Source organism: Schistocerca serialis, chromosome 1 (assembly GCF_023864345.2).
Source record: "Schistocerca serialis cubense isolate TAMUIC-IGC-003099 chromosome 1, iqSchSeri2.2, whole genome shotgun sequence".
In the NCBI taxonomy this organism is placed as follows: Eukaryota; Metazoa; Arthropoda; class Insecta; order Orthoptera; family Acrididae; genus Schistocerca; species Schistocerca serialis.
In genome coordinates, this window is record NC_064638.1 from 421978242 (window position 1) to 421993976 (window position 15735).

Sequence of the window (15735 nt, forward strand, 5' to 3'; positions counted from 1 at the left end):
GACACAGGGTACCAGCTAAGCAGAGCCTGGGATCTGGCTCTGGAATTGTTAAAGGAGCAATGGGGCCAGCTGCAACACTACACAAACAGAAGAACCAGATACATGGAGATGGAAAACGAGCCCCTGACGGACTGCCAGGCGCACCAGAACGAAGATGGAACACCCAGAAGTGGGACTGGTGGGCGCGGACCGCAGAGGGAACATCCAGAGCCGCAGCGGAAGAAAAACGGAGCGGCAACGCTCCAACAGGTCGTGGTGAGCGGGCGCGGACCGCAGGGGGAACGCTTGGTACCCCAGACCGTAGATGAAACCCCCAGGAGCGGGTTTGGTGGGCGCGGACCGCAGAGGGAACACCTAGAACCGCAGCGGATGGAAAACGGAGCAGCAACGCTCCAGCAGGTCGCAGGGAATGGGCGCAGACCACAGAGGAAGCGCCTGCAGCCGTTGGTGGAGGGGGAAGGCCATAGGCATAAATACTGGACCAGGTCCACTCGAGGAGCAGTCTCAGGTCGCACCTGATGAAGGCCATGAGCTACGTGACCGAAATATCGTGCAAGTACGACGCTGATATCCGGCAGAACACCCGACAACCCAAGATGTTAAAAAATATGCTACTTTACAGCCTGAGGCAAGTTTATACATAGCAGTTAGTTTTATGAATGAGAACAGAGAACAAAGGCTTAAGGTAAGAGGGGTGGTATGGGATGAAGTACATACTGAAAGAGATGCTAATGTCAAATTTAATTTGTTCCATTCTGCATTTGTGTCAATATTTGAAATTTGCTTGCCTTAAAAAGTAACCAGAAGATCTATTAAAAAAATGTAATCTATGGATAACTAAGGGAATTAGAATCTCATATAAGAGTAAAATTTGTATAAAGGCCAGAGAAGATAGAGATCCGACATCACCTACATACTACAAAGAATACTGTTATAGTTCAGCAAAAATTATTAAAATGTCCAAAAGCTGATGTCCTGACAGAAATAAATAATGAATCTAATAAGATTAAAATTATGTGGGTTATTGTTAATTGGAAGACAGGACAGCCAGTCAGTACACAAGATACCATAACAGCTAAACTAAATGAGGACGTTGTGACTAATGGTTCACAATTTGCGAATACTTTTTACAACCACTTTCTAAGTGTAGCAGCCTTGATAGGATTAAGTGATTCAGTTGAAGAAGCAAGAGTATCTATTAAAATGTCATTCCACAAAACTTTAATCAACTAGAAGTAGCATAGGCATATTTCAGTGAAATTCATAGAATTCTAAAAATTCTGAGAAAAACAAAAGCGCATGTGGTGTTGATTGAATTTCAGACAGAAATCTAAAAGCTGTTACAGCTCAATAGTGTCCTTAATGATATACGCAATGCATCAATGGCCCAGGGAAATTGATATACCTTTTTAAAAAAAACATTCGAAACAGAAATGTACTCAAGAGTAGTCTCACAGTTAAGTGGAAACGATTTAATTTGTGTATCACAGTTTATTGTGAAGAAGAGTCGACTAATAATTCTATCCATTAATCATCAAGCAGCACAAGCCTTAAATAATTAAATGTCACATGTTGGTATTTTTTGTGATATTTTCAAAGTGATGGGTTCTCTAAATCATGTTATTCTCTAATGTTAGAAAAACCGACGTTTTATGGAACAGACAGCTTTGTGCACAAATGGTTTGAATCACACATAACAAACAGGATGCACAGATTGCACTGAATTATTCACACAATTTTGGAAGAGCAAATAATTTTAGTGACTGGAGAGAAATAACAAAGAGACTCCCACAGGGTTCAGTTTTGTGTCTACTCCTATTCTGTACATATGTGAATGACATTCCTCTTAACATTCAACAAGCAGAATTAGTACTTTTTGCAGATGTCACTGGAGTTATATATCCCCTTAGAAAGAAAGCAAAAGAAGAGATGGTAAATTATATTTTCCAAAGAATTATTATACGGTAAAGTGGTTCCCAGACAGTGGACTCTAACTAAATTGAAAAAAAAACTCAGTGTATTCAGTTCTGTACAACAAATAGTCATACAAACAACTGATGTAGCAAATGAGCTGGAGACAGTAAATACAGCATGAGAATGCTCCAAATGTTTGTGTGTACATATTGACGAAATTTGAACTGGAAGGAATATAGTAGTGAGCTTTTCAAGCAAGTAAGTTCAGTTATTTTGATCTTCATATAATTCTAGCCTAGGAAAAAAACTTAGGAATAAAGTATTAATTGCACAAGATCCATCATTACGAGTAATATGTGGTGTTCATCTGCAGTCATCATAAAGGTACATCTTCAGGAAATCAGGCATATTAACTACACTGTCATAATACGCATATATGTTAATGAAATTTGTCATAAATAATGCATCACAATTTGTGAAGAATACTGATGTCCTCGTGTAGCACACTAGAGGAAAAAATGACTTTCATTGCCTATTATTAAATCTGTCAGTCGCTCAAAAAGGAATCCAGTATGCATCAATAAAAATTTTTGGTCTTTTTCCAGCGCCAAAAAGCAAGTTTCAAATCTAAATTAATATCATTTTTCCTGAATAATTATTTTTATTCCATTCAGGAATTTCTACTTAAAAATTGTTAGCCACAAAAAGAAAGACTAAAAAAATAATGTGTCATTAATGTTATCATTAATCATGTATGCATATTCTGTAAACTAGTTTGTTCCCCATCATTTCAATAAAAGAATCATTGAAATGATCCGTGCAGTATGCAGCTAACAAAAACACATAACTACTGTGATTTGATGAGAGACTTGTTGGATTGTCGTTTGTTGTTACAATAAGTGTAGACATACCAGAGATAATCAGAGTAGCACAACTGTTGCTTGCGACTGAATTCCAGGGAAATATTATTGTGAATGGATAACTACCTGACAACTACCCCTGTAGATGCTAATGAACAAACGAAAATTCACTAACATTTGGCTTTGTATGGAAAACAGAGGTGTACAGATTTACTGCTGAATTGCCGCATTAGTCATTTTAATAGAACTGCAACCAAATCACACATTAAGACCACTGTAGCACTGAGAGTGTCATGTAGGATATAGGAATTAAGGGTGCCACTCGTGACGCTTCCTCTCACTCATTGTCACAATGTATACGGTATCCGGTAGTATAGTGAAATATTCAACTGGAGCTTGTCATACGAACATTTGCGTTTATGATGACTATTGGTTCTGACTATGAATCAGTGATATTCGATTACACTGCAGCGTAGAAAAGATGAGTATGAGTGGTGACTGCGGAACTACTTCAGGCACCAACAACCATCAGAAGGTTTTCCTGGCATCAAGTTCTTGGAAGCGATAGCTTGCTATAACCTCTGGCGTTTTGAGACAATATAATGCACAGTCCATACATAACATCGACTTGTCCATTTTATTCACAACCCCAAGGATAAAATTTGCTGACCTGCAACAGCCCTCGTCAAAAACAAAAAAAAAAAATAAAGAAAAGAGCAGCTGTGAGACAAAATCGGTCAGAGTTGAATACTGTTTTCATTATTGATAACATACCTTGACGAAACAATGAATTAAATTCACTGCAATGACATGAATAGATCTGTGAGAGTGAAATCAAAGAATACTGAGTGACATCTAATAACGTTAGTGCAAACCGTTGAGGTATACTGAACATACATAGTAATGAACTATCATATCCATACGTCAAGCAGTTACAAGAACATGTGCAATTAGCATGGAACGTGAGATCCAAAATCGATATCTGGCACTTTTATCTAGACCAATTTATACAGATGTATCGGATCTAGACGAGTTAAGTGCTGAAATGGTTTTCCAGGACACAAGTCTGTAGACGTTTAAACCCATTACTGCACAAGAAGTGAACAAAACTTAGGTCAATAGCATCTTTATCTCAGCTTACGGATGATGACAAAATAATACATCAAACCTATTGTTTCATCATAAATATTCCAAAACAAATTAATTTTGTACTTATTCTTTGTTGCTGCAATTCAAAGCTTCGTCAGGCGTTACATCACGTTCAGAGAGTTCGCTACCCGCACAGCGGAGAGCTACCTCAGTTTTACAGGTAGGCGTACGACGTTCAACGGTAGTTGAGGTTCGTATGTTAGGGTAAGCTTGCCATCAGTGGATCAGATAATTTTTGTTTCGAATTGAAGGAAATCCAATGTGCAAGTGTTATGAAACTGAATGTCAGAATCCTTCAGGTAACCTACATTGGAGTGTAAAACTGTTATTCCTGAAACACTTTTAACACGATCAGAAAAAAATTGTTTTCTGTGAAGGTCCATTCATGGATACCCGTTTCCACTAATGGACGAGTTGACTGCTTGAATGAACCATTACAATTACTGAGCGGATTTGAATATGGCCACATAGTATAATTAAGTTAATAAGACGATGATTAAGAGGAAATTAATTTTAATACGAATGAAGATTGTTAATTCGGAAGCACTCAATTAGATTAATACTGAACTGCAATACAATTCTCAACTGATTTTGATATGAGTTTGTGAAATTAAGTGAAATTTAGGCTACTATACAAAAAACTGCTGTCATGTATAATTGTGGACAAACTATGAGGCAGTTCAAACTATTTTCCATAACACAGAGACACAGTCTATCTTCAATGAACACAAAAGTATCTTTTAGTATTCTTCCTAATTCCAGCGCAGTTTTCATGCACCCACTTCCTAGTTGCCATGCACTGAATCGTTTCTTCTACTGGCTGATTTTGACGTAGCTCACAAAACTAATCATTGCTGTTGGTCCTATACACTTTTTTCGTTTGACTCACTATAGGCAGGTTCCTCTTTAGGTTAGCGGGAAGCTTAGCTCTACATCTTAATTGATCCTTGTATGAAGAACTTGTTACTATTAAATCTTTTTGTGTGACTTTTCTTGATCTGTCCTTCAGTGACGTGGCAACTTTGGTAATAGGAGAAACGTCTGCTAAAGGAACAGCCACACGACTGTGTTCATCAGGCTGTAGCGTTTGCGGTTGTTTGTGGTCTTCCCGAGATATCTAGGTACGAAGTTGAACCTAAGGCGCCTTCCATCATTCATTGTATCGGTGGTGTTGCTTCTGACGTTATTGGTAAGTCTTCATTTGATGGGTTGGAGTGAACAGCATTTCAAAAAAGAGTGTGTATGATAGCAATAATGTAGTACTAACTATGATTAACTACTATTTTTAACTCAACTTGTTAGAATAATTTTAACATGCTAGAATAACTAATATCATTTATTAAATATTTAATTGCTGTTATTGTTTATAAAATGCAATATTTCTGACTTTAAATTGTATTTATGTACCTACCAGAGGCACAAGAGTGGCCTCTTGCACATATTTCTTGCCGGTAAATTAAATGAATCCTAATAATGTTTGTACCGATCATAGTCTTAAGTCATTTCATGGTGTTCCCATGAATGGACCAGTGGTCGCCTATGCACGCAAGCCATTAGATAAAAAGCTACGACCAACAATACAAATCTATAAATATCCATGGAAGATAGATAAGGTTCACCTATAAGTGGTAAACGTCAAGTAGATCTGGAATATTCGATGTTATCACCATACACAGTCGAATCTGAACCCGACGTAACATCAAATAACACAATTTTCTTCATACATTTACTGTATATCAGGACTTCACTGTAATCTACAGCTTTCGAACTAAAATGGTGGCATGTTACTCGACTTTTAAGTCGGTACAGAATGGATAAATGGCAGCAGGTATTAACCAAACAAAACGATAGCGATTGTCTATCAGGTAACCGGTCCATTGATGGCAACATTATCCTAAAAGCTGGGAACTGTCAGCTGTCCATAAAATAGAAAGTGATAAACCTCCAAGCTTTGTGGAAGCAACAGATTACAATTCTTCCACACTGCATTCAATAACTTGAAGCAGATTTATCATTCATTATTTGAATCAGAATTGGAAACCTACTCTGTTTCTGTGAAATCTACTAGGAACGGACAAATGTACCAAACCTGGTATTTACAGATGTAAATTCAGTACACAACACTTGTCCTGAAAAATCCGAAATACAGATCCTGTGATTAAGGTAAAATTCCTCATTGGATCTTCTGTACATTGAATATTAAGTTCAGCAATGGAGCAAAATTAGTTCTCCGTTTTGAGAACAGAGGATAATAGGATAATGGCACTATGTATTTGGTTAACCGTTCACATAACCAAAATAAGGCAATTACAGTTGTGTTTGGCTTTAACATGTAAATATCAGTTATAAATTCTAGTAAAGGAGGTGATATTTTACAGGAACAACTACATCTGCTTTTAAAAAATGGTATCCTCAAACACAGTAGTAGATTCAAAATTTGTTTCCACTACTATCCGCTAAATTTATTTTGAGTAAGACAGAGGACCCTGTATTAAGGATCTCAGGGAAATACATCTGAACCATAATAACACAAGGTCGTCATAAAATAAGATCCTAAGACAAAAGCACGCAATATTTTGATCACAGATCATTTGTTTTAGCATAAATCAGTAGAACTGTAATTGAAAGAAATCAGAAAACCCAAAACGTAGTATAATGCAGAGACATGAATGTGACAGAAGAAGAAGAATCGTGTGGGTTTGTGTACAGGCCTGTATCTTTAGCAGAAATGAATGAAATAACAGTCTGAAGTGACAGTATTAGAAAGGTAAAGTAACATACGGTAAACAGGTAAAAGAGACACAGACAATAACTGAGAGAATCCAAAACAGAACTGAGAAGAAAAAGAGTTGACTCTATTCTAGTACTACCTCATGCTACACTGTCAGTAAAACAGTTCTTATAAAGTACATATTGTTTGAAATTGTCTTATTGCAAGCGAAAGTAGCAGAAAAACAACAACACAAACAACATGTCAAGCGAAATGTTGTGCTCCACTACCTTTACAAATTTGTATTCTTGGCTCTGAGTGGAAATAGAAAGAAGAAACAGTAACCAGATGCGAAATATCTCTGCCTCTGTTAAGTAGTGGCTAAAGGTAGCCGTGACTACTAGACTTTTTTCCAAGCGTCTGTGTTGCCACCTTAGTGTCAATTTGGAATAAGCTGCATTCATTAGCGGGTGACCTGTAGCAATAAACTGGTTGATTAAGCAACTGCCAGAAAGTTTCTGCAGGTTTTTCCACTAAACACTTTACTGGAAGATCTCTAACGGTAAAGAGGAGGCCTCGGACAGATCCATGAACTTGAATGCAATCCATTGCAAAGCTGATGTCATCAGATTGTATCAAGCACCATGTATTTTTTCTATTATAATGCTACAACCTTCAGTTTTTGTTACTGAAACCACTTCCGTTCCCGTAACGCAGAGCCTGAAGTCAATGTCAATTATCTTTGCATTTCGTTTCCATCGTTGCCACTTGAAGCAGTTTTCGTTTTTTGTTTTGATGAATTTCGCAGGTAGTAAAATGAAATGTCAAAGACAACGAAAATTCAGTAACTGAACCGCCTGTAAGAGAGATGCTGTGTAACATGATCCTGTTTTCATGATTCAGTTCCTGCTGTTAGTGCTAGATTCTCTCCATGTCTAAGTCTCTCATCCTCTCTCTCTGTCTCTCTCTCTGTCTCTCTCTCTCTCTCTCTCTCTCTCTCTCTCTCTCTCCCCCTTTCTGTCCCCACCTCCCGACTCTCCGCCGCCCTCAATCTATCTGTCTCTTTCTCTCTCAGTCTCTTTCACCCTCACTCTCTCTCCCCACGCCCCTCTCCCTCTATATTCATAGTTCGACGTTTGAGAGGACAAACGAAGCGATTAAATGTCTATAGTGCAGGCAGTGACACCAAATAGATAACTAGTGGGATGTTATTTTCAGCATGAGGACCTGGGACGTCATCATTTGAGAAAATGGCAACCAAACGACTAATGATGTTAGTGTAGAGAATGGTAATGTCAGACTTTCGGAAAAATGTCACCCACACACTTCCGAAGATAGCAGGCGAAAATAGGTGCATGTCAGCTCAATATCTCATGCATCCAAGCTGCTGACAAGAATGATACACAGACGAATGAAAAATAATATTAAGGATCTGCTGGATGACGATCATTTGGTCTTCAGGAAAGGTAAGACGACGAGCGAGACAGGTCGGACTTCGCACTTGACACTGGTAGCAAGACTGACAAAAAAAAAAAAACAAGGTACGCTCGTAGAATTTGTCGATCTAGGAAAATTGTTCGGCAGTACGACATTGCGCAAGATTGGAAACTGAGAAAGATGGGGTAAGCCACAGAAAAGACGGATAACATACGATACGTACAACAACCGAAATGAAACAGTAAGTTTGGGGGACCAAGAACGAAGTTCTCGGATTAAGAAGGGTGTGAGTCACTTATACAGTATTTCACCCCTGCCAGAAAGTTTCTGTAGGTTTTTACACTATACACTTCACTGGAAGATCTCCAATGGTAAAGAGGAGGCCTCCGACAGATCGATGAACCTGAATCTAATCCATTGCAAAGCTGATGTCATCAGATTATTTCAAGCACTATATATTTTTTTCTATTATAATGGTACAATCTTCATTGTAGAAGCAAAGACGGAAATAAGAGATACATTCATGAGTGGGATTAAAATTCAAGGTGAAAGAATATCATTTATAGCATACCCTGATGATATTGCTATCCTCACTAAAAATGAAGAAGTATGGTGAATGCAATGAATAATGTAATGATTACAGAATATGGATTGAGACATGCGTGCAGACTATGTGGATGCACGCCATACATAATCTTGTGGGTGCGCCGCAGCCCAAAATTTTTAGTTTGATAAAAACAAAAAAAGAAAACATTTGTCACTTGCTTTTATCAAAAAGTAATGAACTGTTAAAACACTGAGATGAATGTTAAAATTTCTGACTTCTAAAAGATAACTGTTTGCTTCAGATATCTTTTGCAAAGGTAACCAAGCAACACACTCCCCTGTTCCTTGCCATTCACCGGCAAAGTCAAAGGCACTCCCCAGAATAACACTCACACTATACTGTGATGTTATCCCATCTTTTCCGTTTGCGTTCATCTTTCCTCACAAGTGACACTCTGCAATATATCCAACTCCATTCGTCAACAATTGTTTTAAAAAATCAGCCTGCCAATATTAAGTAATAATCAGAATAATCCGAGATGCGAGTAAGCCGATTGTTACAGGCTACCTCAATAACTTTCTTCATAATTTTTTTTTTTAACATAACAGTTGTGTGGTTTAGGATTTCAGTGAAATTGTTTTCATGTACTCTGACTTTCAAAAGACGCGGGAGCTTATATGGTAGACTGAAGAGGTGTTACTGCATTAACAGCTAATATAAAGAAGAGGGTCTGCCGACGGGATGCGTGGAGCAAAAGTTCTTGCCCGACAAACATTTTCGCAGTTTTCAAACGTTGAGCGATTACTGAACGCGTGTGGGAAGCTGAAACACAATACTGAGTATTGCTTCTACACATGCTTTCGGATTCGAAGTTTCCTACTCGCTATGGATAAAATCCTCATACGTTTGTCGTCATCATCACATGTAGATATCACTAACACTGACGGTAGTGAAAACCATGTTAAGCCAAAAATTAAGGAACCCGAGAATGCGTCTTCTGCTAGTTCCTGTACTGTATCAGCAAGAAGTGTCAAGAAACTGTTGGGCAGGTCATACCATGAAGGATAGAAAAACACATTTCCTGGATTTATTATAACAAAGAATTGGTCAAAGTATTTCAGATTAATGCACAAAATTTTGCCTGTTTTTAACTAATCCTGTTGATGTTTCTTCGGCTGAACGCTTATTTTTGAAACTCATAAAGAACTAGCTGTAGAATTCTAAGACCCAAGACAGAATCAGTGAACTGAGCCTCCATAGTACCCAAAGTGATCTATTGAAGCCAGTGAAATAATTAATACCTTCCATTACAGAAAGTACCCCGCAAGGTCCAGTTTCACTAGAGATCAAAGTGAGCAGGGAGGTTTTGTAAGTGCAAATTAGTCAAAGAACATATAAAACTATAGGCTTATGCTTATTGATACTGACTGACAGTCGTTACAATCAAGTTACTTTATAATAAAATTTATCAGTATTACTAATTTTTGTTTAATACTTTGAATATAGCAAACGAATAATCTCTTTTCTTATATTACATGGGATTTTACGACACAATCCATTAAATTTCTATTACTACCTGCTGCAATGAAGGATACGTTAGCTAACGAAGGATTATACATTTTATGTTAGGGATCAGAATTTTATTTTTGCAGGGGGGCCCGTTTCATGTACGTTACACTTCTGGCTCTGTGCTTTCGTCCACGTACATTTGAACCCGAGTCGATCTCATTTCTGTTGCTTTCAAAATAGCTGTGTTACTGACTGACCTACGGCAGTCTCAACGTACGCTTATAGTACCGGAATTTTACTTTATCACAGCACAGGCAATGTCCATAAGAGATTATAAATGAAAGGCAATCATTTTAATCGAAACTCCCCGAAAATGGATGCTACGTTCCCCCACTGATATGCACCCACAGAAAATTTGGAAAGTCGGCGCCCTTGGATTGAGATTAAATCACAGAAAGACAAAAGTAATTAGAACTAGCAGAAATAAGAATAGTGAGAAACTTATCATCAAAATTAACGGTCATGAAATACAAGAAAGTAAGGAATATAGACGAAGCAAGGACGAAATAAAAAGTAGATTAGCACAGGAAAAGGTCATTCCTGACCAGAGAAGTCTACTTGTATCAAATATTGACCTTAATTTGAGGAAATAATTTCTAATTTACGTTTGGAGCATAGCATTGCGTGGCGCTGAGTCATGGGCAGTAGTAAAACGGGAACAGAAAAGAACCGAAACATTTTTAAAGTAGTACGTAGAAGAATGTCGAAAGGTGGACTGATAACATGAGGATTGAGAATGTTAGCCGTGGGATCAACGAAGAAAGGAACCCTGGCAAGTTGAAGGGACTGGATATCTTCAGACATCTGGGAAAAGCGTCCATTGTATTAGAGAGAACGGTAGTGGGGCAAATTGTAAGGGAAGACAGAGATTAGAATACGTTCAGCAAATAATGGAGGGCGTAGGATGGAAATGTTAGTCTGAAGAGAAGAGGCTAGAGCAGCAGAGGGATTTGTGGTGCTGCATCAAACCAGTCAGATGACTAATGGCTGAAAATAAAGAACAAATGAGTGGGCCGGGTGTTTGTCCTGCGGTCTGCCTTGAATACAGGAGGTCAGCACAGAGATTCTGGAGAAGGCAGTGGGTCTCCAGGGCATTACAGTTCGATGAAGCGATTGTGATAAGCCCCTGCCCCTCACTCTGGCGGCGAATGCGGTTTCCCCTTCGAAAGCAGCTACCGCTACGGAAAGGTAAAGAGGCCAGAGAGGGAGTTCTTACGTTGGCTTCATAATGGAAACAAGACTTCAGAAAATCTGGAAACGTCATAAGATTTGTCGACGTGGAAAAACAACAATGCTAAATTTTGGCAAGATGTTCGAAAACCTCGGGAAAACATATGTAAGGATTTGTGAAAGACTGGTAATTCACAGTATCTACAAGAACCAAGAGACAATAATAGGCATGGATGACCCAGAACAATGCGCTCAGATTGAAAAAGTGTGCTGCTGGGACGTAATATATCTATAGGCCAATAGTATATTTACGGTAATAAAAGGAAGGTTCAAGAGAGGGATTAATATTCAGGTAGCCATAATGTTAGTAATGTAAAATTCGCGGATCACGTTTATTCTCAGAGAAAGTGAACAAGGATCACAAAACATATTGAACAGTTTAGTAAGTACAGAGTATGGACTGAGAGAAAACCGAAGAAAAAATGACGCACTGGTGAGAAATACACTCCTGGAAATTGAAATAAGAACACCGTGAATTCATTGTCCCAGGAAGGGGAAACTTTATTGACACATTCCTGGGGTCAGATACATCACATTATCACACTGACAGAAACACACGCACATAGACACAGGCAACAGAGCATGCACAATGTCGGCACTAGTACAGTGTATATCCACCTTTCGCAGCAATGCAGGCTGCTATTCTCCCATGGAGACGATCGTAGAGATGCTGGATGTAGTCCTGTGGAACGGCTTGCCATGCCATTTCCACCTGGCGCCTCAGTTGGACCAGCGTTCGTGCTGGACGTGCAGACCGCGTGAGACGACGCTTCATCCAGTCCCAAACATGCTCAATGGGGGACAGATCCGGAGATCTTGCTGGCCAGGGTAGTTGACTTACACCTTCTAGAGCACGTTGGGTGGCACGGGATACATGCGGACGTGCATTGTCCTGTTGGAACAGCAAGTTCCCTTGCCGGTCTAGGAATGGTAGAACGATGGGTTCGATGACGGTTTGGATGTACCGTGCACTATTCAGTGTCCCCTCGACGATCACCAGTGGTGTACGGCCAGTGTAGGAGATCGCTCCCCACACCATGATGCCGGGTGTTGGCCCTGTGTGCCTCGGTCGTATGCAGTCCTGATTGTGGCGCTCACCTGCACGGCGCCAAACACGCATACGACCATCATTGGCACCAAGGCAGAAGCGACTCTCATCGCTGAAGACGACACGTCTCCATTCGTCCCTCCATTCACGCCTGTCGCGACACCACTGGAGGCGGGCTGCACGATGTTGGGGCGTGAGCGGAAGACGGCCTAACGGTGTGCGGGACCGTAGCCCAGCTTCATGGAGACGGTTGCGAATGGTCCTCGCCGATACCCCAGGAGCAACAGTGTCCCTAATTTGCTGGGAAGTGGCGGTGCGGTCCCCTACGGCACTGCGTAGGATCCTACGGTCTTGGCGTGCATCCGTGCGTCGCTGCCGTCCGGTCCCAGGTCGACGAGCTCGTGCACCTTCCGCCGACCACTGGCGACAACATCGATGTACTGTGGAGACCTCACGCCCCACGTGTTGAGCAATTCGGCGGTACGTCCATCCGGCCTCCCGCATGCCCACTATACGCCCTCGCTCAAAGTCCGTCAACTGCACATACGGTTCACGTCCACGCTGTCGCGGCATGCTACCAGTGTTAAAGACTGCGATGGAGCTCCGTATGCCACGGCAAACTGGCTGACACTGACGGCGGCGGTGCACAAATGCTGCGCAGCTAGCGCCATTCGACGGCCAACACCGCGGTTCCTGGTGTGTCCGCTGTGCCGTGCGTGTGATCATTGCTTGTACAGCCCTCTCGCAGTGTCCGGAGCAAGTATGGTGGGTCTGACACACCGGTGTCAATGTGTTCTTTTTTCCATTTCCAGGAGTGTAGAAGGATTAACGGTGAATTTATGATTTCAATTCGGAACTACGTATAGACGAAATAAAGGAATTTCGTTATGTTCTAAGCAAGATAACATGACGGACAATACAAAGAAGACATAAAAAGCGTAGGAGGGCCACAAAGAGGGCTTTCTTGGATAACAGAAGTCTATAGTAACACCCATAATTAGAGAGAAAAATTTCTGAGAACGTACGTTTGGAGCACAACGTCGTTTAGGAAGTAAATCGTGGACTACGCAAAACCGGAAAAGAAATCGAAGGTTGGATATATAGGAAGATGTTGAAAATTAGGTGTAAATATAAGAAACGAAAAAGTCCAGAGCAGAATTGGCGAGGAGAGGAACATGGGGAAAGCAACGAGGAGAAGAAGAAGAACGAACAGGATGATAGGTCATGTATTAAGAAACCAAGCAATCGCTTCCTTGGTACCGGAGGGAGCTGTAAAGAATAAAAATTATATGGAAAGACAGAGATTGGAATTTATCCCACAAATCATTGAGGTCATAGGATCCAAGTGCTACTCTGAGGACAGAAACAAAACTTACTTAGCAGTATAGTTTTTGAGAGCAGCGCTCAAGCAAGTAGATAGAAGTAAATGCCTTTAATACATTAAACGGAATAAAATGCAAACCTTTACCCCAGCGTACAGAAGCGAGTAACGACAGTAAAATTACAATATAGGGCCCTCGGCCAAAGACAAGAAATATAACAGTTATAAATCCTGCAATTAATCATAAAACACCACAACAGTTCTCAGACTTAATTAAGATCATATACACAGCACGTGACTGAATACTGTTCTACTACTATTGCCATCACCAAGCAGCTACTACAACAAGCTACCAGCAACGACCAGCATAACTATCTATACGTGTATCTTCATAAACTCCTGTACAATGAAACATACAAATTGATCATTTCCATAGAATAATAATGAGGTGACTTTTTTTGTACAAATAGCATCAACAGATCTGCCACGCTCACAGCGTAATACTACAAGACCGCGTTCTGAATAACACAAATCAATTGCGCTCACAGCGTGTTACGTAATAAAACCAAAATGACTCTCACTTGTAGAGAACACTCCGGCATGCACAGCACGCCATCAAACGACAACCACAACTTATGAGACGATAAGCACAGGCTTCTGTGCACGATATTGCTCGTTCAACAACACAGCCAGTGCACCCCTTGTACTCAGCACTGAACATGGTTTTAAATCACTCAGCCATGAGAATGCAATCGTTAGCCACTAAAGCACACGGGCAGTACTTCTGTTGACACACGGAAGCCGTTTCCTCCGCCTCCACTGGGATTGCCATCCTTTCGCTCAGGAAAGAACCCAACTGCTCCACCACGATGCTGTGTCCACTCAGCGGCCACGCCCCGCTCTGGCCGATAGCGACGTCCCGTTGACAGCTTCCCAGCATACCAGCTACTAGAGACCTCCCGTACTTGGCTCAGCAGCCAGGCCGTCAAGCAACTTATCCCGCCGTAAGTCTCTTCTCCTTCCAGCTCCTGTGCTAATCAGCCGCAGACTCCCAGTACGCTGTCGCCTCTAACCGTAAACAGCCACCGCCTCCAGCGCTCCACACCCCACGCTCATTCTGAACGACGCGCTACAGGTTATCTCATTGCGATCATGACGCTGGCTTTGACTAGCTCGGAAATTTGTTGGTAACATATCTATACTTCTAGTGAGCGTACAGTGTGGTCATACCACGTACAATAGCTGTGCGTTTTTAAGGCAATATTCCCACCATCTAAATAATCTGTTGCTCTCTCTAACGACGACTGCCCTCTTTTTCTGTCAGTTTCCATGAAGTTAATCTGGGTGCCTCAGCTGAGAACCTTATGATCAAACAAAGCTAAAATTAACTGACGTACGGAGATGGGGGAGTAAAATGTCAAATTGAAACATTCCGCGCCAGCCGCGGTGGTCTTGCGCTGGAGTCCGGAACAGCGGGACTGCTACGGTCGCAGGTTCGAATCCTGCCTCGGGCATGGATGTGTGTGATGTCCTTAGGTTAGTTAGGTTTAAGTAGTTCTGAGTTCTAGGGGACTGATGACCTAAGATGTTAAGTCCCATAGTGCTCGGAGCCATTTGAATTTGAAACATTCCACTTCTTCAACAACAAAAATGTCAAATACCATTTGATTAGCCTGTAAGTTTATGCTCACCAAGTTTTGGGACATCATGATAAAACTGCAGCCAAACAGTGAGACCATGAATACTGGATGAAAGGAGCCGTTGCAAACATGTCATTGGGAACGTGTGGAATATTCACCCTACTGTCTCGATTAGCCCCTCGCGACTTACCTCTGTTCGGGCTCCTTAAATAACATTTAAGCGGCCAACGTTTTGAAAATGATGATACCGCAGTCGAAGACGTTACATGTTAACTACAACAGCAGCCAAAAGATTTGTTTGCTGCCGGCT